This window comes from Rhinatrema bivittatum, chromosome 5, assembly GCF_901001135.1.
Source record: "Rhinatrema bivittatum chromosome 5, aRhiBiv1.1, whole genome shotgun sequence".
In the NCBI taxonomy this organism is placed as follows: Eukaryota; Metazoa; Chordata; class Amphibia; order Gymnophiona; family Rhinatrematidae; genus Rhinatrema; species Rhinatrema bivittatum.
In genome coordinates, this window is record NC_042619.1 from 380085357 (window position 1) to 380112174 (window position 26818).

The 26818-nt window shown below is 39.3% G+C and overlaps 1 long non-coding RNA gene across 1 annotated transcript in view; it reads left to right on the forward strand.

The window, feature by feature from the left end:
* Positions 1–26509, forward strand: part of LOC115093122 — a 102476-nt gene extending 75967 nt beyond the window's left edge. The window contains exon 4 of the long non-coding RNA XR_003857175.1: positions 26290–26509. This is a non-coding gene — a long non-coding RNA (uncharacterized LOC115093122). The remainder of the gene's footprint in view (positions 1–26289) is intronic.
* The last annotated feature ends 309 nt before the right edge of the window (positions 26510–26818 follow it).

Below are 26818 nucleotides of genomic sequence, written 5' to 3' on the forward strand. Positions count from 1 at the left end.
GAGCTTTACAGATAACAATAACAATGTGAACTTTGCAGTGTAGGCTTTACAGATGACAGAAAACAATGTGAGCATGAATATGGGGAGCCGGGATTGGATAGGTAACAGGAAATACGGTAGAGACATTTGAACAGGGGTATAAGGGGGGGATGGTATATACATAAAACATTAAACAGTAACATAATGGTTTGAAAAATGTACAGGATACAGGGAGGGGAGAACGGAGTATTTACAGGGGACATTACACATTTTATGAGAATTTGATGCGAATGAATCTTATGTTCTCGTGCTAATCAACTTAACAGCCGCCATTGACACTGTGGACCATACCCTGTTGTGCCATCAATTAAGCAACCCTGTGATCGAAAGCAGTGTTCTCAAAAAGTTCTCTTCCTTTTTATCTAATAGAACATTCCAAGTCAAACTGGACAATCACATATCTGATACTTTCCATATTGACACAGATGTCCCTCAAGGCTCATATCTCTCGGCAACACTTTTCAATGTGAAAATTGCTGGTGGATTTAGGAATTACATTCTTCCTGTATGCTGATGACATACAAATTTACATCACTGTCTCCGAATCACTTGAAAATACAGTAATTGACACTGTCAACCTAAATGAAAGCAATACAGCAAGAACTGTCACAACTTAAACTAACATTACATCCCGAAAAGACTGAAATCATCTGGTTAAGTAGAAACTCTTCAATAGCTAAGCCACCGCCTCTTAGTCCTGGGTAATTTTTAAATTACTCCTTCAAACCAAGTAGGTATCCAGCTAGATAAGAAACTTACTCTGAAAAAGCATATCATCAAATTTTAAAAAGAAACTAAAGACATGGCTATTCTGCCAAGCCTTCCCAGCCAATAGCCCAACAACCTGATTTAGAATTATCTTATCATTTATGTAAATAATCAAACGCTAATCATGCTCAAAAGTCATCACAAGATTCTGCCTCTGCCTCCCTCCCATACACCATTGTATATAGTAGTAATTTATCGTATATAGTAATTTATCTTTGTTCTCCCCCTCTTTTTTTCCTTCTCCCAGTTAAGGCAACCTTGTTAGAATGTAACTTTTATGCTCCTTCAAATTGTCTCTTGTTATATGGTTGGTTATAGTTCTGCTTCGTTTGATGTAAACCGAGTTGATTTGATCTGTATCAAGAAAGTCGGTATATAAAAGCCTTAAATAAATAAATAAATAAATAAATAAATAAATACAGGCTAAGCCAAGTTGTGTATATTACATTAGGTGAAACCTGAATTGTATTGAAGACTCTAATTTTCTCAATCCTAGACTATTGCAACTCCTTATTTCTCAGTCTTCCCACATGTCTCTTAAAGCCATTACGGGTACTTCAAAATGCCTCAGCAAGACTATTGTTGTGAACTAGGAAATCTGATGACATTACATCTTGGCTGATTTCACTGCACTGGCTGCCAGAACAATCGCAAACCCATTTAAAAATATTAACATTAATATTCAAAATCATACATTCAAGTAACACTGGTGTGATAGGTGTGACATTACAACCATACACACTGCAAATGAACACTAAGATCTCAAAATAAAGGACTACTGAGTTTCCCCACAATACAAAACACACACCTAGCACATATAAGAGACTGTGTGTTTTCCATAGCGGATCCAAAACTTTGGAATTCCCTATCTGAGATGTTACGTTTGATACCAGATAGAAAGAGATTTAAATGTGAGCTAAAAACATGGCTTTTCAAGAAAGCATACAAACTAACTTAAAACATCAGAATGCAGAGATCCAGAATAACAAGAAGGACAAGAGAAACTAACTGATGCATGAGGAACAAATTTAATGAGAGATTGTAAATCTATATTTCTATACACATTTTTTGTTCCAGATCTTTAGTTAGTATGTAGTGAAACATTTATTTGATAGATGTTAATGCCTGTTTATGAATATACCTCTGTAACCCGTAATTATCTGCTGATTATAGCTACAAATATTACTTTGTAAACCATTGTGATCTTTACATGGAATAACGGTATATAAAATGTCTAAATAAATAAATAAATAAGCAAGCAAATAAATAAATAAATTCTTTCAGGAATAATACTAACAACTTAGCACTCTTAGATAATAAACTGTAACATTTGGCCAGCCAAGGGATGTCCTGTGACTGGCCACACTCACCAAGACACAATCATGGCATGAACATTACCATCTTCTGGCTTCCCTCGTTCAGCACATCTGGTCCCCAGGTGTGTACGCGCATGGCACATGCCACTCTAAGTAAGCTCCATGATGGAAAATCTCAATTTGGGCACTTCCCTGATGACATCATGTGGTGGGGTATTTAAATATCCACTATTCCTCTCACTACCTCAGCAACATATTTCTATGTTTTTTTTCAATGATATGTTTTTTTTCAATGATATTGGGTTCCAATGATATTTTTTTTGCAATGATATTGTACACCGTTTTGATTAAACTCTGTTTGTAAAGGCGGTATATAAACAATTTTAAATAAAAGACTGGAGGGTGGCCAATGTAACCCCAATATTTAAAAAAGGCTCCAGCGGCGATCCGGGTAACTATTTTTCCCAGCACTGACTTCAGTCCTGGGAAAAATAGTGGAAACTATTCTCAAGATCAAAATCGGAGAGCATATAGAAAGACATGATTTAATGGGACACATTCAACATGGATTTACCCAAGGGAAGTCTTGCCTAACAAATCTGCTTCATATTTTTGAAGGAGTTAATAAACATGTGGATAAAGGTGAACCGGTAGATGTAGTGTATTTTGATTTTCAGAAAGCGTTTGACAAAGTCCCTCATGAGAGGCTTCTATGAAAACTAAAAAGTCATGGGATAGGAGGCGATGTCCTTCCCTGGATTACAAACTGGTTAAAAAGACAGGAAATAGAGAGTAGGATTAAATGGTCAATTTTCTCAGTGGAAAAGGGTAAACAGTGGAGTGCCTCAGGGATCTGTACTTGGACTGGTGCTTTTCAATATATATATATATATATATATATATATATATATATATAAATGATCTGGAAAGGAATACGACGAGTGAGGTTATCAAATTTGCGGATGATACAAAATTATTCAGAGTAGTTAAATCACAAGCAGACTGTGATACATTACAGGAGGACCTTGCAAGACTGGAAGATTGGGAATCCAAATGGCAGATGAAATTTAATGTGGATAAGTGCAAGGTGTTGCATATAGGGAAAAATAACCCTTGCTGTAGTTACACAATGTTAGGTTCCATATTAGGAGCTACCACCCAGGAAAAAGATCTAGGCATCATAGTGGATAATACTTTAAAATTGTCGGCTCACTGTGCTGCAGCAGTCAAAAAAGCAAATAGAATGTTAGGAATTATTAGGAAGGGAATGGTTAATAGAACAGAAAATGTCAGAATGCCTCTGTATCGTTCCATGGTGAGACCGCACCTTGAATACTGTATACAATTCTGGTCGCCGCATCTCAAAAAAGATATAGTTGCGATGGAGAAGGTACAGAGAAGGGCAATCAAAATGATAAAGGGGATGGAACAGCTCCCCTATGAGGAAAGGCTGAAGAGGTTAGGGCTGTTCAGCTTGAAGAAGAGACGGCTGAGGGGGGATATGATAGAGGTCTTTAAGATCATGAGAGGTCTTGAACGAGTAGATGTGACTCGGTTTACACTTTCGAATAATAGAAGGACTAGGGGGCATTCCATGAAGTTAGCAAGTAACACATTTAAGACTAATCGGAGAAAATTCTTTTTCACTCAACGCACAATAAAGCTCTGGAATTTGTTGCCAGAGGAGGTGGTTAGTGTAGTTAATGTAGCTGGGTTCAAAAAAGGTTTGGATAAGTTCTTGGAGGAGAAGTCCATTAATGGCTATTAATCAATTATACTTAGGGAATAGCCACTGCTATTAATTGCATCAGTAGCATGGGTTCTTCTTAGTGTTTGAGTAATTGCCAGGTTCTTGTGGCTTGATTTTGGCCTCTGTTGGAAACAGGATGCTGGGCTTGATGGACCCTTGGTCTGACCCAGCATGGCAATTTCTTATGTTTTTATAAACAGGTCCTCCTACCTAGCAATGCATGTTGTTTCTCCTGTGCCCTTCCTGCTTCTTGTTACCTTGCTTCATTGTCTTGATTTTATTTCCCTTGCTGTCTTGCTTCTGTTGCCTGCTCCCATTGTTTTTGTCTTGTCTGTCCTGCATTGCCTTAGTTCTCTATGTCCTGTCTCCTATACCATCTTTGTCTGTCTTGGTCTGATTCCTGATATTTACCATTACTTCAGACACTGACCTCTTTCTTGCCTGCTGCCTGCCATTGGCCTTTGCTTCAGGCACTGACCTCTCTCTTGCCTGTCGCCTGCCTCTGACCCTTGCCCTGAACCTGGAGTATGCTCTTCTTGCTTCCTGCCCCAAACCTTTACCTGTACCCAGTGACTATCTGATTGCTGCCTGCCCTGAGTCAGCTCAGCCCCAGACTCTCTTTGTCTTTGCCCTGTAGGATGATCACCTAAGTCCTGCCAGCCCCTGGAACCCAATGGCTCTATCTACAGGGAACAGGGCTGGTACAGGTGAAGCTCCTCTTCTGTTATAGCACAGGCTATGTCTGCCAGCTGTTGGCATGGGTCTAGTAGGTTCATCTACTAAGCGGTGCCAACCACGCCACAGCACAAGAGCCCACTTCCCTTATATCAAATTATACTACAATCCCTAACACAGAATAAGCTTATAGTGATTAGTGTTTAGCAGATTTGGAATAAACCCAACTTATAATGACTTGGACTTTCTTGGAATGTTACTAAGAAACAGCTAGATACTCCAGAACCAGACCCAGGAGATAACCCCAGTCTCTCCGCTGTACAGATTTCTTGTGTTTGTGCTGCAAGCTTGAGATCACAAAGTAAGTCTCTGTCACTGGAAACACATGCTGGCATCTCTACACCCTGTGGAACTGGAGAGGATTTTTCTAATACCTTGAGAGGAAAAAGTCAAATTTGACTCTTGCTATGAAGCAGCAGGGTGAAAAAAACATTTCATGTGTATTTTAGGATACTGGATCTTGTCTGACAGCTGGGGGCAGGGGCTGGAGCTGTGCCTCTGTTGTCTTCTTAGTGGTGTTAATTGATCTTCATCGCAGACCCTTAAGCCCTTCTCCCATGCAATTTTTATGCATATGAAAGTAGGAACACATGTAATTCTGATTGGTTCTTTATTTGCGCTCGGACAGCTTGATACCACCCCCTCCACTGGAGGGTCATCCATCAGCCACATGACAGAGAGCTGACCTGGATCCAATAAGGCCTCCTTTGCTGATTGGTGGGTCTGAGCTCTCCTGTAAGCCTCAGATCTGTCTCCTCACACATGCGCATAGCTCTTGCATTGTTCAGAGTAGTTAAATCACAAGCAGATTATGATAACTTGCAGGAAGACCTTGTGAGACTGGAAAATTGGGCATCCAAATGGCAGATGAAATTTAATGTGGATAAGTGCAAGGTGATGCATATAGGGAAAAATAACCCATGCTATAATTACACAATGTTGGGTTCCATATTAGGTGCTACAACCCAAGAAAGAGATCTAGGTGTCATAGTGGATAACACATTGAAATCGTCTGTTCAGTGTGCTGTGGCAGTCAAAAAAGCAAACAGAATGTTGGGAATTATTAGAAAGGGAATGATGAATAAAACGGAAAATGTCATAATGCCTCTGTATCGCTCCATGGTGAGACCGCACCTTGAATACTGTGTACAATTCTGGTCGCCGCATCTCAAAAAGATATAATTGCGATGGAGAAGGTACAGAGAAGAGCTACCAAAATAAGGGGAATGGAACAACTCCCCTATGAGGAAAGACTAAAGAGGTTAGGACTTTTCAGCATGGAGAAGAGACGACTGAGGGGAGATATGATAGAGATGTTTAAAATCATGAGAGGTCTAGAACAGGTAGATGTGAATCGGTTATTTACTCTTTCAGATAGTAGAAAGACTAGGGGGCACTCCATGAAGTTAGCATGGGGCACATTTAAAACTAATCGGAGAAAGTTCTTTTTCACTCAACGCACAATTAAACTCTGGAATTTGTTGCCAGAGGATGTGGTTAGTGCAGTTAGTATAGCTGTGTTTAAAAAAGGATTGGATAAGTTCTTGGAGGAGAAGTCCATTACCTGCTATTAAGTTCATTTAGAGAATAGCCACTGCCATTAGTAATGGTAACATGGAATAGACTTAGTTTTTGGGTACTTGCCAGGTTCTTATAGCCTGGATTGGCCACTGTTGGAAACAGGATGCTGGGCTTGATGGACCCTTGGTCTGACCCAGTATGGCATTTTCTTATGTTCTTGGATCCCCTCTGTGTTTGTTGAGAAAAGATTTCTTTCTTTAAAAGAGGCCCAGGTAAATGGCAAAGCAGATAAATCAGTCACATACTGCGGCCTGTGTTAGCAGTTCATCATCCCTGTATCTCTCTGCTGAAATATAGGCCAAGTGTCCATCATGAAGTCAAAGAATACATAGTTGCTGTGTATACAGTAGTGAAACTTCGGGTTTCTTCCTACAAGAGTGAGTATAAACGAGGTAACATCTGTACATGGAGCTGTAATAATATAGACCAGAACTAAAAAAAAAAAAATCACATTTCAGGGACACAGTCTGGAGCTGATACATTTTTAGAAGGTACTTTGACACAATCTTCGCAGTATTTTGGACAGACGGGATGTGAGAGCCACACAGACGTCGTGGGATACAAGACACTTACGGACAGAAAACCAGATCTCAAATGGGAAGGAATCAGCAGTAATGAATTTATCTGTCAAACTGATATCCAATGAACAAATTACTGTGATAAATAGAGGGTAATCCTTTGCCCCGATGAATAACTTTGATTTGTTCCAGTTTGAAGTATGTTTTTAAAAATATATCCATATTTTATGGTTGAAATTTTTTTTCCACTTCACACGCAGACTCCAATGAAACGTCAATAGCAAAGAGTTTGTATTCCCCATTTCCTGTGGATCCTATTATTGCTACATTTAGGAACATGATGTTGAGATATTCGAAGCAGGTCGATAGAGAAGCACATCAATATAAGGTTTTTCAAAATGTAACATGGGGTGAACATTCAGTGCTACAACAATTGAGAAAGAATAAGGAGATTGTCATTAAAGCAGCAGATAAAGAAGTTGCTGTAGTTATTCTCAATATGGTAGATTATGTGAAGAAGGCTAATTTACAACTGAGCAACATAGCATACTATAAAGCACTAATGGAAGACTCTACAGTATTCTTAAACAAAGGATAGATGATTTATGTACTAAGGCTTTTGCACTGAATTGGATTACAGCTAAAGAATTGTCATTCTTAAAGGTAGATTTTCCAGTTTCTGTATTTTTACATCTTACCTAAAGTACACAAAAGTTTGACACATCCACCTGGATGACCTATTATTTCAGCAAAGGAATCTCTTTTAGAACCCCTGTCCATTTTTTGACTGATTTTTTTTTTAGAGATTTTGTTAGTGCTTTACCATCTTGCATCAGAGACTCTACAAATATCATTACCATACTTGAACATCTGACAACCGCAATTCTTGATTGACTTTGCACTGTGTACAAATATACCACAGCACGGAGCCCTTGATATAGTTAAGGGTGTTGCCATGAGGGTCTCTATGGCCTTCGATATTGCTAACCTCTATGTCAGAATTTTTGAGCAGATTGGATTTTATAATTTTCTTATAAATATAAGATCATATGCTGGAAGTAATATATTGATGACATTCTGTTTTGGTCTGGAAGTAGAGGTTTGTTAGCTTTCTTTTTTGAGTGGTTGAATGTTAGAGATGTCAACTTACAATTTCCGAACATGTTCAATGAACGTAAATGTTTTTTCTTAGACATCATCCTCATTATGTACACTGGTTTGGAGTTCCAATTTTATATTTTTCAAAAGAAAATTGATTTTAATACATTATTGCATTATACAAGTTGAAATTTACCATATGGGCAGTTCTTATTTAAGATTACAAAAATTGTGCTCCTCAATGCAAGAATGTATGCAGTGGGTACAAGATATTCAACATCATTTTTTTTTTTTGGGGGGGGGGGTATCTCTCTGAAGTAGTACAACATGCTTATAAAAGGAAAGATGGGTAAATTGAGACCTGCAACTATCAACTTGGGTCTCTCAAAAGGAGGCATGCACAGGGCACATTCTACCATATACACCTTTAATTTGGAAAGTTCAATAGTGTATTAAATAAGATTTGGGGATCCTGCACCTGCACTCTGTTTTCAAGACATTTTCATGCTCACTTTCAAAAGAGCACAAAACATCAAGGATTATGTGGTGAAATCAGCCTATTATTTCCAGGACGTGTTGGATGGACAAGTAACAGCCCTTGGGTATTTTCCCCATGGCCAATGTGGCATTTGTGCCAGGCCCTTTACTGGGGATACTTTAATTTTCTTGATTGTCACTCATTTGTGCAGTTCTAAAGGGGTTATTTACCTTGTCTGTTTGTGTAAATTATTGTGAAATCACCATAAATATGCTAAGAATGACCAATTATCTTGAGGAACAAAGTCAGTCAATGAGGAATGCCTCTGCAAATGACTTATGATCTCATTTACCACCTGTTTGTATTGACGCATACATCTTTGGCCATCATAATAGGCATCATTGTGTGGTGTTATACAGCCATTGTCACTCTGCCTTATATTTAATCTTAGGTCAGTCCATATTATTAGAACACTTGTTAGAAAAAATTTTTAAGAATTTTTTTTGGTGCTTCTCTCCCCCGTGCAATTTAAAATAATATTGATGATTCTCAATCTTTATATTATTAACCTATTCAAATATATAAGTCCATGATAAGAATTGAGACTTCCACTTGTCTTAACTCCAAAATTTTCTTCAACGGAATGCTGTCAAACAACCAAGATCTTCATGCCAAAACGTTTCGCAATGTGAACAGTTAGCACAGTGCGATCTTCATGCCCGACACGGTACTGTGTTTCGGACCAAATAATGCCCTTCATCAAGGGCTCAATCTGCATTTTACCAGCGACATGCCATGTCGCTGGTAAACTCAAATTTACCCATGTAAATGGGCTTTTGAAAATTGCTAAAATATATGCTATAGAATTGTCCATAGGATATTAAAGTGTAAGAGCACTTTATGCATGTAAATGACTAAAATTGTTGTGATAGTATGTTACAGTTACACACATAATGCCTTTTAAAATTATCCTTTTTTTGTGTTTTTACTTGCACATATAAATTATACAATCATTTATTTTGCCTTTGGTGAAGTCATTTATGGACTATACACTTAAATACCGATGAGACAGGTAGATGATTAAACCAGATGCTATTATGGCAGTAGTTAATGATGGAATAAGCACACAATATGATACCAATATTTTAATACTAATGCGAAACAGCTATTTGATAGTACCTAATTCTGTGTTGTATACCTACCTACGTTTCAGGTACGGAGTAGTGAGGCATCTTTCTATTTTTTGGAAGTAATTAGAATGCCCAGTTTATTATCTTATGCTTTGTTTATACATGAAATTCTAAGAATTAACACTATTTTTCCACTGTGCCAGAACATAAAAACATTTTTTTCACATTTTGCCTCTTTGTTATAAGCATACATTTATATAATGTGTCATTCTGTAAAAATGAATTAAGTATTATATGAGCCAAATGTTTACTTACACAGAAAAATAGTTGCTGGTGTTTACTGGCAGGATGCCAATGCCATGGTATTCATTATTATTTCAAACAAATATGAAGGCTTTAATTTCATTATATAGTTTCATTTTTAGACCACCACCTAGCACCACTGTGTGAGAGACAGATAAATGTGTGTTTAATTTCTCTAGCTTTCTGTGTTCTGTATGTTGGATGTGTATGTGTCTGTGCATACTCACATGTGTGTGATTTATTTGGGGCTGCAGCTCCATTGAGGACATGGTGCCCCTTGTGATGCCATATCTGTGGGCTGAATTTTTCCAACTGCTCTCTAATCATAACAGCAATTTTTATAATGCAATGTGACTTGCACAGCCAAAGAAATAGACTGACAAAAGAGCCCATGAAAGATGAAACATAAAAGTAATGGTCAAAGGAAATGCTACAGGATGTTAAGGGATGCTTGGATGACATCACTGGTTGAGCAAGGCTGCACTGTTAAAAGAAGAAAATCATTTTCTTAAGCTGCACAATGTTATTGAGAACTTGGAATGTGTCTTAGATGATCACTGACTCCTGGATGTGTGGTTATTTCTTCAGTACCTTTAATCAGAGAATTTTTCCTTATGCTTTGTTTACTGTTGATATTTTCTGGCTGATTGGAGAGGAATGACATTTTGACAATTTACTGTAGCGGCGAGCACTGTACAAACAAAAGGTGCTGATGAAAACTGGAAACCCATTATTATGTAAATTATGGCTGACTATCACAGATTCCATCTCCCAGTCACCATCAGTGAGACCAGTTTTTACTGAATGATAATAATTTTCATGATTGCGGTCTTCAGAGTGATCAGGAATGTGTTTTAGCTGTTGCATTTATCTACTGCCAGTACTTGACCCTTAATTAAATCGTATAACTTTTTTTTTTTTTATATAATAAAGTAAAATACAGCTGACACCACTGTTCAAACAGAAAGTGACAAACATAGATCTGTAAATTAAAAAGAAGAGATGGAAGGCTTACCTTTTTGTAATGATAGTAAACATGAAGGCCACAGTGTCTCTCAGAAGTGAGCATAGAGTTTGAAATGCACAAATAAATCTAGTTATTTTAACAGTGCTATTTGTAGTATAATGTGTTTACTAACTGAAAGACATAATAATAAACATGCTATTTCAAGCAATATTGACCCTGATTTTTATCGCATTACTTTCTTCTGCATCTTTTAATCAATAGGGCCCATGCTCTAAATCTTAATGTGCATGTTAGAGTTATTTAGCATGCACCAGGAACACCATGCTATGCATTAAGGCCTTAGCACATATGCTAAACCAGATGAAATGCCATTAGTGAGTATGTGTTGAAATTAGTATTTACCTGTATGTAACTGAGACATCATTATATGTAAATTAGGATTTAGCAGGTGAATGGTAAATAACATGATACCATGTGATACGCTCATGTCCACTCACTATTTACCGTGCACCTGCTAAAGCTTAACATTTAACACCTGCCTTGGTCCAGATCCTACCTTTTTAACATGAAACCTATTGAAAAGGCACAGCTAACAGCAAGCATTGAGGCTTCTGGATGGGCTCAAGAGATGGTACTATAAACAAACCACTTGGTAAAGAAGAAGGAAGGCATATAGAACAAAAGACTTGCAACTAACAATGCAAAAAAATGGTATGTGATATTTCAGAAAAGCTTTTTGAATATAAACAAACATTTTTATAGAATTAAAGTACTAATAAGTGCAATCCAATAGATATTCATAATACAAGAATTTAAAAAAAAAAAAAAAAAAAAAAGGAAAGAAGTATTTGAGTGAAAACCGGTATGTTCATAAATCCGCTGCAAATTGCAAAACGAAAGCACTTGATCGAAAAACGGTGACCTTTATCTAATCATTACATACCGCAAACAAACTCAGAAACTTGTTTGTCAACAACCTTTTATTTATTTATTTTTTATTTAAAAATGTTATAGTAAGAAAGTTCAGCTAAGCTGGTTACAATAAACATTTAAATAATCACTTAAAACAAAGTAAAACAGCAGACTGAACAGCAAAGTACATGCATCACATATCACTAATAGCTGAAAATTATAAAACCCTCTAATACTATTCAGGAATGGACATGAAAGCTTCCAAACATAATAGGGCTTTCAATTGCTTTCTAAAGCATTTAAAATCCGTAATATTCCAAAGCTCTTCAGGTACATTATTCAACAAAGTAGGCCCAATAATGAAAAGGGCATGCTTTCTTGTCTCCTGCAGATGAGCAATCTTGATAGAGGAAACCTTTAATAAATGGCTATGTTGAAGGAATATGCCTTATTGCAAACTGTAGAAATAATGTAAACTATATAATAGTATAGTTCCCTATAATATATTATGACAAACCTTAATATATCCCTTTGATGATCATTGAAATTCCCCATAAACATTTACCCACAAATCCTTGAGCTATAAAACATCCTTTTCTGTACTTCTCTTTAGAAAAGAAAAAGACACCAACATATACTATTTTTTTTTAAACGTCCTACAGTATTCCACAATTTATACCACAAAATAACTTTTCAAACAAAATGGGATCTGTTTCAAAAGCGTTGCTCACGCAAAAAATGCCCATGTACGTGAGAATGTAGGCAGTGCATGAGCAATGTGGATTTTAAATGCCATGATTTACACATGTAAATGTACCTGCGCTAGCAAGAACTAAGGAGGAGGAAAAAGGGGCGGGGAATGGGCAGGGAGTAAGTGCTCCAGGGCATTGCCAATTCTAACATGCATAATTCCGTATTTTAAAGATGGAGGTAACAGTGAGAACTGGCTTGTTAGCCATGGGTGGAGAAGAGCATATCACATGGTATGTTATTTACCATTCATCTGCTAAATCCTAATTTACATATAAAAATATATAATTGCAATGGAGAAGGTACAGAGAAGGGCTACCAAAATGATAAGGGGAATGGAACAGCTTCCCTACAAGGAAAGACTAAAGAGGTTAGGACTTTTCAGCTTAGAGAAGAGACGACTGAGGGGGGATATGATAGAGGTGTTTAAAATCATGAGAGGTCTGGAACGGGTAGATGTGAATCGGTTATTTACTCTTTCGGATAGTAGAAAGACTAGGGGGCACTCCATGAAGTTAGCATGGGGCACATTTAAAACTAATCGGAGAAAGTTCTTTTTTACTCAACGCACAATTAAACTCTGGAATTTGTTACCAGGGGATGTGGTCAGTGCAGTTAGTATAGCTGTGTTTAAAAAAGGATTGGATAAGTTCTTGGAGGAGAAGTCCATTACCTGCTATTAAGTTCACTTAGAGAATAGCCACTGCCATTAGCAATGGTTACATGGAATAGACTTGGTTTTTGGGTACTTGCCAGGTTCCTGTGGCCTGGATTGGCCACTGTTGGAGACAGGATGCTGGGCTTGATGGACCCTTGGTCTGACCCAGTATGGCATTTTCTTATGTTCTTATGATATCTCAAAGACAACAACAAACCTTTTCTGTTGGAAAAAAATCAGCAGAACCAGGATTCACGATTTGAAGCTCCAGGGAGGAAGACTCAGAACCAATGTCAGGAAGTATTTCTTCACGGAGAGGGTGGTGGATGCCTGGAATGCCCTTCCACAGGAAGTGGTAAAGACCAAAACTGTGAAGGACTTCAAAGGGGCGTGGGATAAACATTGTGGATCCATAAAGTCTAGAGGATGTGAATGAAAAGAGGGTGGCTTGAGGGAATGACGGCTACTACCTGTAGATAATACCATTATTCAATAAACATACACACGGTTAATGCGACTCCAACATTGCTCTATGCTTCAACTGCAAGAGGAAATGTCGAAAAAAAGATTTACATTCACAAAAAAGGGGGAGTAGCTTGCTTGTTATGGTGGTTACTACCCCAAACCAAATAAGCCTGATACTTCACTTTCAATGCATATCCAGCATAGCTCTCTGCTTCAACAGCAGGGGAGAATGAAGAAAAGATGATTTATATTCAGACAACAACAACAAGGACTGAATTACATAGTCTGGTTAAACAAAAAAGCATTGGTGTAGCTTGTTTGTTATGGTGGTTACTACCCTGAATCAATTAAGCCTGATACTTCAATTTCAATGCATATCCAGCGTAGTTCTCTGCTTCAACGGCAGGGGGAATGAAGAAAAGTGGATTTATATTCAGACAACAACCAACAAGGATTGAATTGCTCAGGCTGGGTAAACAAATAAGCGTGGGAGTAGCTTGCTTATTGCGGCGGTTACTACCTTTAACCAATTAAGCCAGATTCTTGACTTAGATGCTAACCAATTAACCACCTCATTTATCAAAATGCGCTAAGGTATTTTCGCATGCATTAAGGGCTTATCATGTGAAAAGCCCCGTTAATGCATGTGAACACATTTTTAAAGCATGCGATAGCACCATATCGTATGGTGCGATGCAAATTTGAAAAACAGGAGAGGAGTGGGCTGGGTTAACTAGTCTGCGAAGTGCTATTGCACAGATTTAACGTCAATTTTTACTAAACCTTTTTCATTAGTGTTAAGCCATGCGATAGCTTGCATTATGGGGCAGTAAGCTGTTATTGCATACCGCGATGTCTCCTGAAAGGCCTGTTGTAGTTGATTTGAAGAGAGAGAGAGATGGAGAGGGAGATAGAGACTATCCATAATGTCATCTCCCTAGATAGGTATTTGCATCCCTATGGTAGGCCCACCTAGTAACTCGAGGTGAGGTTTAGTTATTATTGTAGGGGGTTAGGGGCCACATTGACATTCAACGTACGAACAGAAAAGTGGTCTCATGTGAAGATTTGATGACCCTTGGAGTGAGGAAACTCACCCAAAGATGAGGTTTGTGCAATGTTCTCTCAATCTAGCTTGATGGACTCTCTACCTGGGTAACATCAAGCTAGGCAACTAGCTTGATGTTAGCCTCCAAAGTTAGCTGGGCAAATCTTTGGAAAATTGAGACAAAAACCAACATAGCGGTGAATGAGGGCAGAAAGATAACTAGGGGCCAGATTACAAATGAAGCTGTAAGTAAAGACTTTCACAAATAGAGCAAAACTGACAGGAAGTTAGGGAGGGATGTGCACTCGTTTGAAATGAATGGGCAATCTGAAATGAATCAGCGCATTCTTAGCAAATGAAAATAAAAATAAATGAATGACCAAAATAAACCAAATAATATTTCTTTTATTTGAAATGTAATAATGGAGGCAATGTAATAACGGGCGGGGCAGGGGCATGGCCAGAGGCCTTCGTGGGGCTGCTAGGCTGGGGGATCGCGTGCCGGCACTCGGCAGGCGCTTGCAACCTACGCCTGCCCAGAGGCAGGCGCAACTTGTAAAACAAGGTGTGTGGGGTTTTAGGTAGGGCTGGGGGGCGGGTTAAGAAGGGGAAGGGAGGTGATGGTGGGGGAGGCGGAGGGAACGGGGAAAGCCATTGGGGCTCCCCTAGGGCTCAGCACATGCAAGGTGCACAACTGTGCATCCCCTTGAGCACGCCAACCCCGGATTTTCTAACATGCGTGCGGCTGCGTGAGCATGTTATAAAATTGGGCATACATTTGTGTACGATAGAAAAGGTCCCACCTCGGTCCTCGGTCCTCATGCTTCCATCAAACCCCCTCCTCCTAATGGGCTTGTGTATAGCATTAAAAAATGTATTGATGCCTCTCTCTTCTGAAGCAGATCCAGCAGCAGATTGTGTTTCAGAAAGGGAGCCTCCCCCGGAGGCTCTCCACTCAATCTCCCTCCTCTTGTTTTACCTGCAGTGAAAGTGGTAGCAACATCAGTGGCTCCATGGAATTTCTGTGGTTTCTGCTCAGGTACCTCTTTCTCCCACCATCATAGCATTCCTAGTTCCTCCCCTCACATTCTTCTGCAGGCAGTCTACCAAAGCAGCCAGCAGACCTCTCACTGCTGTCTCAGTGACTGGGCCCTGTGCAAGCAAAAAGTAAAAACGTGGTTGTTTTACAAAGTCTACACTAACTCTCATACTCCACAACATGTTAACACCCAAAGGAACTACCAACCAAATCAACAAAAATAACTTATCTCCAACCAGCACCAAACAAACCCTCCTCACTCAAAAAAAAACTGCTTGTCTGTGCACCCTCCGACTTAATATCATGGCGATATTGTCTGAGGTCCGAAAAGTTAAAAAAAGTAAAAAAAAAAAAAAAATAGAAATAGGCCCGCGGCTCGTGGATTGAAAACCGGATGCCCAATTTTACCGGCGTCTGGTTTCCGAGCCCGTGGCTGTCAGCGGGCTCGAGAACCGATGTCAGCAAAATTGAGCGTCGGCTGTCAAAACCGCTGACAGCCACTGCTCCTGTCCGAAAAGAGGCACTAGGGACGCGCTGGTGTCCCTAGCGCCTCTTTTTACTGCCGGGCCTAATTTAAATACATTTATTTACTGAATCGCGCGCACAGGAGAGTGTCCTGTGCGCGTGACGGGAGAGCTGGCACTCGCCCGCTCTCCCGTGATTTTACTGTATCGGCCCGTATGTGAGAAGGAGAAAGCATGTGAGAGAATGTGTGTGTGTCAGTTAGCATATATGTGAGACAGGGAGAGATTAGTCACATGGATTAGTCCTGTGACTAATCCACAACAATCTGAGGGTGATTGGAATCAAAAGTTCCTAGTATGGAAAGCAGGAGATTTTTTAAAATCCATTATTGGTTTTTATTATTCGGTATTGATATATCTGCTGTTTTAAAATATTTTATTGATTACTGCATGTTCTATTCATCAGCTGTTTTGAAATATTTATTATTCTTATTGGTATGTTTTTATAGATATCGAGATTTAAGGTAGGGAAAAAAGATTTTGTTTTCAGTTTTTACTGATTAGAATATGCCAGCTTTGGAAATGTTCATTTCTTTGTATTTTGTATAGTACCGGAAGAAATGTAATTCTGCTTCCCTTTCTCCAGTGTTGCATGTGGGCTTTTTATGGCTTCTATTTCAGGTTGTGTGTACATATTTCTAATTTGAGGTTAGTTATTCTCTATTTGGCGAAGATTTGTCTGCATTTTTCATGTGTGATCAAGGTGAGGTACTAATGTTCAGTTTCTGTGTAGGGATCTGAAGCAGCTTGGCTTGTTCTGTTTTCCTAATAGGTGTATTGGAGTTCCAGTGCACAGTATAATGGGCCAGATTTTTAAACTTATGCACTGGCGTAGATTTGTTCGCGCAACCCGGCGTGAACAAATCTACGCCCGAGTTTATAACATGCACGCGCCATTATATCTTCCAAATGTTGAACATTAACATGTAATTATTCAATTTTCTGATGCTGCAAGAGGTTTTAATGGGTATAGTTGGGAGACAACATAAATGTGCCCAGTTCTACCAGGCATTATTATCTATTTTAGATGACTTACACCTTTCTTCATTAACTGCCAAATGGAACGCAATATCTTTTCTATCCTTATCAACTTCTGACCTTCACTCTTGTTTATTTTTTTGTTAAAATCAATGCCATCTCTGAAAATGTAAGCATGTATAGTGCTCTCACTGGTCAGATGTCATTGGTGAAATTCATGCTACTCCTCTCTGCCTTGCCAAACTGATTGTACAGGATAAGGATAATCTGCTTTCTAAATGTAGTCCTGGAGGGCACTTTGTATTTGGGGGCTAAGATGTTGTAATGAGTTATGCTATGGTATGCGGTATTTGCCTTGTAATCTGTATTACGCAAACAAACTAAGAGAATAACAACACTGACTATGTGTTGTGAAACAATGAATAGCTATTTTTTCTGTATATAATTGTGCAGAACAGGTGCTTATCAGAACACCCGAAAAAAAATAACAAAACAAAATATATACAATATATCAGTACAATAAGGGGCGTGGGATAAACACTATGGATCCATAAAGTCTTGAGGATGTGAATAAAGAGAAGAGGCATGGAGATGGCTTGCGGAAATGTCGGCTTCTACCTGGTGATTAATACCCTTATTCAATAAACATACACACGGTTAATGCGACTCCAACATGCTCTATGCTTCAACGGCAAGAGGAAATGTGGGAAAAAGGATTTGCCTTCACAAATAAGCATGGGAGTAGCTTGCTTGTTGCGGTGGTTACTACCCCAAACCAAATAAACCCGATACTTCACTTTCAATGCATATCCAGTGTAGCTCTCTGCTTCAATGGCAGGGGAGAATGAAGATAAGAGGATTTACAGTCAGACAACTACCAACAAGGACTGAATTGCATAGTCTGGGTAAACAAATAAGCATAGGAGTATCTTGCTTGTTGCGGTGGTTACTACCCTGAACCAATTAAGGCTGATACATCACTTTGAATACATTTACAGCGCAGCTCACTGCTTCATCAGCAGGGGGAATGAAGAAAAGAGGATTTATATTCAGACAACAACCAACAAGGACTAAATTGCACAGGCTGGGTAAACAAATAAGCATGGGAGTAGCTTGCTTATTACGGTGGTTACTACCGCTAATCAATTAGGCTTGTTACTTCACTTTGATGCAGCTCTAGCACTGCTCTCTACATCAATGGCGGGGGTGGAAGGAAATTAGAACCAGAATGTTACCAATAAGGGCCCTGACATCAGCGGTCAGAGTAACAGATAAGTATGAGAAAAATAAGTGTGAAAGCGTGCTGGGCAGATTGGATGGGCCGTTTGTTCTTCTGCCGTCATTTCTATGTTTCTATGTTCCTATGTATAGGGTGTGTCAAAAATCCAATCCCGAATATGTCTTAAAAGGCTAGCTAAGTTATATAGCAGTAGGTTTGGGCAATTTAAGCCTCCCACTTTTTTAGGACACATTAAAGCATCTAGGGCTATCCTCGGTTTCTTCCCCCCCCCCCCCCCCCCCCCCCCCGAGGAATTGCCTAATTCCCTGATTAATGGCTATACTATTACATTTGGATAACCAAATGGGCAGCATATAAAATATATAAAGCAATTTGGATATTTCCATCATTTTCAGCAGATATATTTGTCCTGATAAAGACAGTCTACCATGATTGTACCTTGCCAAGCAATTTTTTCTTTAAGGGGCTGATATTGTGGTCAAATAAATGTGCAGGGTTAGCTGGATTATAGATGCCTAAGTATTTTAATTTCTGTGCCACCCATTTAAGGGGGAAGGTACCTGGCAAGTGTAGGCACAGAGTATCAAGGATATTAACAGCCTCTGATTTTTCCTGGTTAATTTTTAAACCCGCAAATTTTCCAAAGTCCTGTTGTATATCCAAGACCACTGGCAAATCAAGGATAGGCTGGGTTAAAAATATTAAGACATCATCGGCAAAAGCTGCCACAGTAAATATATTACCCTGCATTGAATAGCCTTGGATCTGGGGAAAATATACCTGTTTCCTAAGTAGGGTACCAATAGTTAAAATATATAGGATGGGAGAAAGGGGGATATTCCTGGTGAACTCCTCGTTGGAGATATATGGGGTCAGAAACAAAATCATTAGCTACTATGTGAAAGGTCGGGTTTTGATATAAAACAGCAATATAACTGAAAATTGGGCCTTGAAAACCAAATCTCTGCAAAACTGAAAACATATAGTCCCAGGAGACCCAATCAAAGCCTTTCTCGGAGTCAAAGCCCACTGCAAGCGGAGATGTATCTGTTGTCCATGAGGATTCAATAGCCGAGATTAACCAAATAACATGGGAACCCGCATTGCGGACCTTGACAAATCCTGCTTGGTAGGGAAATATAAGATGCGGGATAACATTGCTTAGGTCACAGTTTAACAGAGAGATTGGCCTGTAAGAAGAGGGCTGCAACAGGTCTCTATCAGGTTTTGGGAGAACTGATATAAAGGCTTTATTGAAATGTGGGGGAAATGCATTTTTCTGGCAAGCATCTTGGAAAAAACAGCTTAGGCGATCCACTAAGTGGGGACATAAAATTTTGTAAAAGTCAGCTGTGAATCCATCTGGACCCGGGGTCTTGTGGGACTTTCTACTTTTTATCATTGCTGTAACTTCCATCATAGTAATTGGGCGATTTAAGTAGTTTAGCTGAGATTCCGATAGATTAGGTAAAGATAGATTTTCAAAAAACTTAGATTTGTCAGTAGCATTACCCAGTCTATCCTCTGTGTAAAAGATCTGTGTAAAATTGTTGCAGAGTCTCACAGATTTCAGGGCCTGTTTTAGCTAGCTCACCAGATTTAGGGGGAAATTTTAAAAGATTTACGCGCGCAGGGGGATTACGCGCGCTGAGCCTATTTTGCAATCCACTGATAGAGAATCCCATATCAGTCCATATTAAGGCATGATCCTCCTCGTCTATGGGCCCTATTATCTGCCGAATCTACTTTAGAGAATAAATCAGGAATGTAGTCTATTATAGACATAGTTGCATAAGCTTGGGAGTCATATGTATACTCCCTCACTTCAGGGTATAGCACCCGCCAAATATCTAAGAGCTTTAGTCGCTGAGAGGTGTAAACCCCCGCCTCTGCAGGCTGCCTAAATCTTGCAGGTAGCATTGATTTGTCTGTGAGCGGATCATATATGCTGTTAAAATCACCAATGACAATTAAAGAACCCTGTGTATAAATAAGCAGCAAATTAATGATATTAGTACATAAAGTGTGATCTGGTGTATTTAGGGCATATATATTACAAATGGTGAGTCTTCTCCAAATGGCTGGATCTTTCACCTTGTTGGACAGAACAAAATTTGTGTTCTTTTTTTACCAGAAAAAACTGTACCAGAGATGACCTCATCTCGGCTGTCGCTAATAACCTTGAACACCTTGAACTCACCAATGCAGACACTGCACTTGCCTCCTGGTACGACATCACCAATAATATAGCCAATACTACCTGTCCCCTACAAACTAAACTTATCTGTCCACAAAGCAATAAGAGTAAGAAACCTTGGTACTCCCAAGAGTTAAAAAACCTCAAACACCACCTTCGGAAATCTGAAAAGATATGGCGCAAGGACCCTTCACACACACATCTGGCACAATTTAAATCCTCCCTACACCTATACAGTGACAAACTTAACACGACAAAACGAGACTTCTACGCCATCAAAATACACCAATTCCAATACAACCCCAAAGTTCTTTATGACTACGTTAACTCACTTACCAAGACGGCTACTCCTGACATCCCTGATGAACTAGCTAAATCCAAATGCAAAGAATTAGCCACTTTTTTCCAAACCAAAATAGATAAGTTAATATCAAAGTTCCCCTCTTCTGCTATTCCCATCAACCTCGTTGAACCTGATCTCATCCATACAATGACTAGCAAAAATACCACAGTGCTATCCTCTCTAGACTGCACCTCAACATTAGAAATTGAAACCTTTATCAAAAAAGCCAAACCTTCCACGCACCCATCTGACACCATACCCACAAAACATCTCCTCACAATACCCAATATTATTGCTAAACCTTTAACAAACATTATCAACCTATCCATTAACTCTGGACAGGTACCGCTCCCCCTGAAACAGGCTATTGTCAAACCGATCCTCAAGAAACCCAAACTAGACCCTTCTGATCTAGCCAATTATCGCCCTATTTCTAACCTTCCATTCATCGCTAAACTCCTTGAAAAAACTGTCAACAAGCAACTGACAGAATACCTTGAAGACAATCACATTCTTGCCCCCGCACAATTTGGCTTTCGTAAATCTCACAGCACGGAGACTCTATTACTTTCACTGACTGACCACATTCTTAAAGGATTTGAGAAAGGACAATCATACATACTTGCCTTCCTTGACATCTCATCCGCATTTGACACCGTCAGCCATCCCATTCTTCTACAGCGCCTAACTGAAATAGGCATTACAGGTGTTGCCCACAACTGGTTCACATCCTACCTCAGCAACAGAGACTACAAAATTCAGCTAGGCAATCACGTATCCAATGCCATCCCCCTTAATCAAGGTGTCCCTCAGGGATCATCCCTCTCCTCTACCCTCTTCAATATTTACATCCTTCCCCTCTGCTACTTCCTTTCTAGCCTAAATCTCCCCCATTACATATACGCTGATGATGTTCAGCTGCTCATACCCATCACTGACTCCCTTTCGAAAACCATGGATTTCTGGAATGATACCCTCCAATCCATAAACAATCTCCTCTCTTCCATCCACCTAGCCCTTAACACAACTAAAACTGAAATCATGCTCATCTCACCCCCCAACCACTCGATCCTCCCCCCTCTATCACAGTTCAAATTTGCCCAACAAGTCCGTGATCTGGGAATCATCCTCGACGGGCACTTTACCCTGAAGAAATTTATCAACAATATACTTAAAGATGGTTTCTTTAAACTCCATACACTGAAAAAACTTAAACCCTTACTGCATGCCCCTGATTTCCGGACAGTGCTTCAAACCACTATCTTTGCCAAAACAGACTACTGCAACTCCCTGCTCCTCGGCCTTCCTAACAACGCCATTCATCCCATTCAAATTCTGCAAAACACAACAGCCCGAATCCTGACCAACCTACGCAAACATGACCATATTACACCTGTTCTAAAAGATCTACATTGGCTCCCAATAGCATCCCGTATACAATATAAGGCACTCTCTCTCATCCACAAGGCTTTATACAATCCTGAAATGAACTGGTTCAATGAATCCTTCCGCTTACACCAGTCCAATAAACCTACCAGACATGCACATCTCGCAACCATGCCTATCCCCTCTCCCAAACTCCACAAACTAACCTCCACAAGAGCCCGTGCACTATCCATCGCCGGGCCGACCCTTTGGAACACAATGCCAGTTGAACTACGGCAAGAGGAATGCCTGAAATCCTTCAAGCGGAAGCTTAAGACCTGGCTATTTGCCAAAGCATACACCTAATCTCCACTCTGCCTTTCCACGGCCCCCCTTTCGGTACCCCGCTTTTGCCCCATCCTTCTTCTTTCCGCCCCCTTCTCCCCTCTTCTCCCCCCTCTGCGCTCCACTCCCCCCTCCCCCCCTAATATTCCCAAATCCCTTTTCTCTCAGTTCTCTCAACATTGTACATATGTATATAATTGCAATTCTTGTTTAATATTTAATGCAATTTATCCCATGTTCTCTTATCCCGTTATTCCCTTGTTAACATGTTTTATCTGTTCCATATAAAGCGCCATGCATGGCGTATATTTGCGTTACACTGTGAACCGATGTGATATCCTGGATGAATGTCGGTATATAAAAATTTTTAAATAAATAAATAAATAAATAAATAAACCAATAATGCCACCCCACCCTTTCTCCTTCACAGGAGAGAAAAAAACATGCTGAAACCCACTCCCTATATAATTTCATGCTCTCTACAGTATTCAGATGTGTTTTTTGTATGCCAGCTACACTAGCCTTAAACCACCTGAGGGCTTGAAATACTTTTTTTCCTTTTTATGGGGAGCTGAGACCATCAACATTCCAGGATAAAGAAATCTATGTTTACCCCCCAATACCCAAGAAAAAAGTTGAAATGATTAAGAGGAAATTGCCACAGTAAGCATGAAGAGCTCCCAGCCCAGCAACCTGTAAAAAGAGAAGAAATATAGGTTTGCAGTGACAAATAAATTTAGTAGAGAGGTAACTAGAAAAGGTACAAACTTATGTGATACCATACAATCTAGAAATAACAGACCCAACGTCCTGATCCCACACAAACCTTGAACCCCTCCCCTCCCCCAAACCCCCAAAAAGCCCAAAAACTCAAGGAGTCATCATCGGAGATCATGTCTCAATATGACTGGGTTCCACATCCCCTCACCCCCTGCTATGTTCCTCAAGCCATTTTTTTTTCAACCTCTGGAGATTCATACATAGCCCATTTTCCCTCTTAGAGCACTCGAAGCTTAGTGGGAAACAGTAATGAGAAACGAATATGCTTTTGCACCATCTCACCACAAACTGCCGAGTAGGCCCATCTCATTGTAGAAACTCTCAGGGAATAATCTGGAGCCAAGTGAACAGAGGCCCCTTGAAGCTGGTCAGATGCTTTCCTCGCCGCCTGTAAGATTCGCTGCTTGTGGATGAAGTTGAGGATCTTAAAAGTCATGGTCCGCAGCCTTTGAAGGGTATATGCTGTTCATGGGCCCAGCTGGTGTGCTCGCTCGATCTCCAATGTCCTGCACAAGTCTGGTAAATTTAGGGCCTCTGGAAGCCATTCAAGTAGGAGGTCTTGAGTGATACTTCTTCTACTGCCTCTGAAAGGCCGACTAGTCGGAGATTAGATTGACACGACCTATTTTCTAGGTCGATTTTGTCTGTGTGTTCTTTTATAACTTTCTCCATCTCCGAGATTTATCTCATGAGGGTAGTAACATCATCTTCCAACATCAATGTTTGCCCTTTGACTTGATCAATACGCGGTAGAAATTCCGAACGGGTGGCTTGCAATGCGGCTATTTGAGAGGAGATACCGGTCAATTTTCCTTCTAGAGCCATGTTCACCGCTTCTCGAATCTCCACTGTTGACGGATGCACTAATTTCTCGGTCTCTATTCCAGAAGCCGCTGCCATCTTGCCTTCCAGAGTGCATGGTTGTCTTTTCTCACAGTTTTAGGAGGCATAGGAGCGGGCGATTTCTGCATGTACGAAGTAATAGACATAGGAAATGTCTGCTAGATGTTTTCCAAGACTCTGAGGCAAACAGAGTTCCGGGGATTTAGGGACGCGGCACCCAGAGCTAGCTCGGACACAGCTGCCCCAGCTCTCCACATCAGGTGATCTCCAGTATGCCACATTTTAAGTGTATGTGATATAACAGAATTCAACCTGCTCAGCGAGTATAATGAGGGGAAGTAGTTGGAAAGATAAGATGTAAAATTTAAGTAAACTCATCCTCCTTCCTTTCTGTTTTTTCTCTTCATCCTTCATTTCCCAAATTCATCTTTACTGTACATTCTTTGGATAAGTTTCTTCGCTTTCCCTTATGTTCTTATTGTTCTTTGCTTTTTGCAGTTTTTTCTCTTTATTTCTTTTCTGATCTTTTTTTTCCTATTTACTTCTCCATCTTCGATGCATCTAATTTCCAAATCAATATTTCATTCATGCTTTTTCTACCGCTGCCAAAAATATATATAACACAAATATTCATTAAGAGCAAGTCACGAAAAGTGACTAATGAATCTGCATGCATTAACAGAAATGACATCATCATCCATCAATTTAATGTGATTTATCTTTGGGCATATTTATATATATATAAATGCTAATCGGCATTCCAGCTAACACCCTTAAACCCCTTCAAATGCTGCAGAACGCCGCAGCCAGGATACTAACCAAGACCAACAGGAGAGATCATATCACCCCTATTTTGAGGGACCTACATTGGCTCCCAATTAAGTACAGAATACTTTACAAGACATTAACTATCATTCAAAAAACCATATACAAGGGCAGTCCGCTTGAACTCAACTTTCCTCTTCTACTTCATCTACCATCCAGACCAACGAGATCAGCTTATAAAAACACTCTCCAAACAACACACGTAAAAACTTCGCTTAGCAAACGAGCCTTGTCCTCAGCAGGTCCATCCTTCTGGAACTCGCTACCTTCTTCTCTCCGGACAGAACATTGCCCAATCAATTTCAAAAAAAGACTTAAAACCTGGCTTTTCGAGCAAGCGTTCAAATCATGATAATAAATCACATCAACTTCCACACACCGGCAAATAATCCATCCAAAGACTCTCAATCAAGCCCGAAACATAACACTTCACATTCAAAGATAATTTTAAGTTTCCCATTCTTCCTTTATGTTTTAAGTTATTTTACCCATGTATTCTGTTCCAAGTTTTTAAGTCCCTGTTCTATGTAACTTGCATTCTACATGCATGTCTTGTTCAGTTATAATGTAAACCGAGCTGATATGCAATCCTGCATGAAGCCCGGTATATAAAAATGTTAAATAAATAAATAAATAATAAATATATGTATACATACATACTATATAAATAAATGGATGAGTACATTTTCCCAGTTCGGTATGTTTTCTTCAAAAGCTAAAAAAAAAGCCCAGTTTCTTTTGATTTTACCTCTTTCAAATGATGGAGCTGTACTGTACCAAGGCATTTTAGTTCACAAAGGAGAAAATGTGGAGAGGCAGATTTGTGAAAAGTGGGGTATGCATTTTATTAGATGTAACACATTCATAACCAGTCTGCTTGAAGAGCCAATGAGCTAAGAAGGTAATTACTTAAGTGGATTTTGTGAAGATCAGAAAGATGATTGTGCCACATTAAATAACAATTGTATCCTTAATGATGTGTTGGACTAAAATGCAAACATCCTTCTACCATTACATGCACTACAGTATACCTTTCTAATTAATCTAGTGGCTTCCATTCCCCTGCTAAGCTGATGCACTTTCAAAAGACTATGTACACATTAAGTGGGCTTTTTTTTTCCTTAAGTACAGGGAGTACAGCTGCATGGTCATTGATAAATTGGCTATAAATTACAGGCAGATTGTATGTGAATATAATCATGGCTTTATTCATCATTTTTCCTTTATGAAATGCACGCTCCTTAGATAAATTATCAAATACCGTAAGTATACTTTGGTGATATTTTTTTTTCAGGCTAACATCCAGATGTGGCAGAAGAGCAGTGCAACTTAGGAGGCATTAGTGAAGAAAAAACTTAAGGTATCAAGATATTGCACTAAAAAAAGAAGAACAGAGTACACTGATTTTGTAGTTTATGATTCTTTTAAATATTTTAATATTTTTTAAAGAGACAATGTCCATTGGAAATGAATTTTCAAACTTTATGTGTAAAAATTAGCATATGCTGTACATAAGAAAGTAGCCTCAACTTACGTATTCCATATTTTAAAAAAAGTCAAAACGTCATGCGTATTTTCACTTTTGCATGCATATATACATACATACATAAAAATGTATGTATATATGCATTTATATATACATAAAAAGGGAGTGTCTGGGGCATTCCAGGGTGAGGCCAACACTCACATAAGTTTCTATTTTAAAAGAAACGTGTGCGCATACATTTGCCAACCTACTTGCACACTTTTACACCTGTTATATCCTGGCCTAAGTTATATTAAACATACTTATTGTGCAGTACTGACTGGGTGGGAGGTCTGAG